This window comes from Alexandromys fortis, unplaced genomic scaffold (genome assembly GCF_014885135.2).
Source record: "Alexandromys fortis isolate MF-2015 unplaced genomic scaffold, M_Fortis_MF-2015_v1.1 scaffold_439, whole genome shotgun sequence".
In the NCBI taxonomy this organism is placed as follows: Eukaryota; Metazoa; Chordata; class Mammalia; order Rodentia; family Cricetidae; genus Alexandromys; species Alexandromys fortis.
Window position 1 is genome coordinate 143,842 of NW_026068323.1, and position 1,236 is coordinate 145,077.

Sequence of the window (1,236 nt, forward strand, 5' to 3'; positions counted from 1 at the left end):
GATTTTCTAGACATGCATAATGAGTAAGAACTTATCAGAGTAGAAGATTGTGGGATAGAGGGTAAGGAAGGAGAATGTGTTTGTCGAAGGGTACAATGTTTAGTTAGTCTTGAAATGCAAGTTTTAGTAGTCTCTAGCACTACAAGTGACCAAAGGCAACCGTAATATATACTTAAAATATCTTTATAAATTTCAATGTTCTCCCTACAAGCTGATGTTAATGGGTTCATCAATTGGATTTATTTTTTTAACTTGTATACTGGCCAAAATTTCAAATTTTGCCTCATATTTATAATTATTTTTCATTTATAAAACTTTTCAAATTAAAGATAAAGATATAATAAAACTAGCATCTTCACATAACAATGTAGATGAGTTCATACAAACTTAATATCAATGGGTAATAAAAAAGACACCTTTGTTCTAACAAAGCATTTTCTCCTACTAACTTGCTTTGTACCAATATTTACAAAGAATTACATTTATGGGCATTACATGTTCATCAGTGTTTCAATATTATTGTTTAATACATTTGTTTTTTAACTCAGACACAAAGTCATAAATAAAAAATTTAAACTTAAAAAAATAAAATCTAATTAATACAAATAGAGTTAAATAATATAGCCCTAAATAACTAGTGAAGTCAAAGAATAAATAAAAAATAAATTAGAAAATACTTGAACAGTAACAAAAACTGGATACAAAATACCAATATTTAGGTTGGAGCAAAACTAATAATAAAAGACAACTATCTACACCTATTTTTAACAATTGAGATAGATTCATTGCTGTAATTTAAATAGCTATAAAATATCACCAAAATATAATCAAATTAATTACTAAGAATAACAAAAATCAACCAAAATTAATTTAAGTCATTAGAATAAAAATTAAAAATATAAATGAAATTAGAAGTTTATTTTATAATGTAAATAACATTGACAACTCTTATGTTAACAACTTAGAAAAAATAAATTAATGAAAATACACTCATTAAAAGTCTAAACTACAAGTCTAAGCATCAAATAAAGTACATGAACTATTATAGTGAAGAATTTCAAAGAAATGTGAAAGCTTCTAGAAACACACAAGGTACAAACTTTAGCAAATCTAAAGACAAACAAAAAGAACAAACCAGTGATTTTGATTCTCTAATTAGAGAAATGTCCAGATTTTGATGGCTTCTTTCTTAAACTCCTTCAAACTCTGAAGTAGAAGGAGGACTGATAATCACAT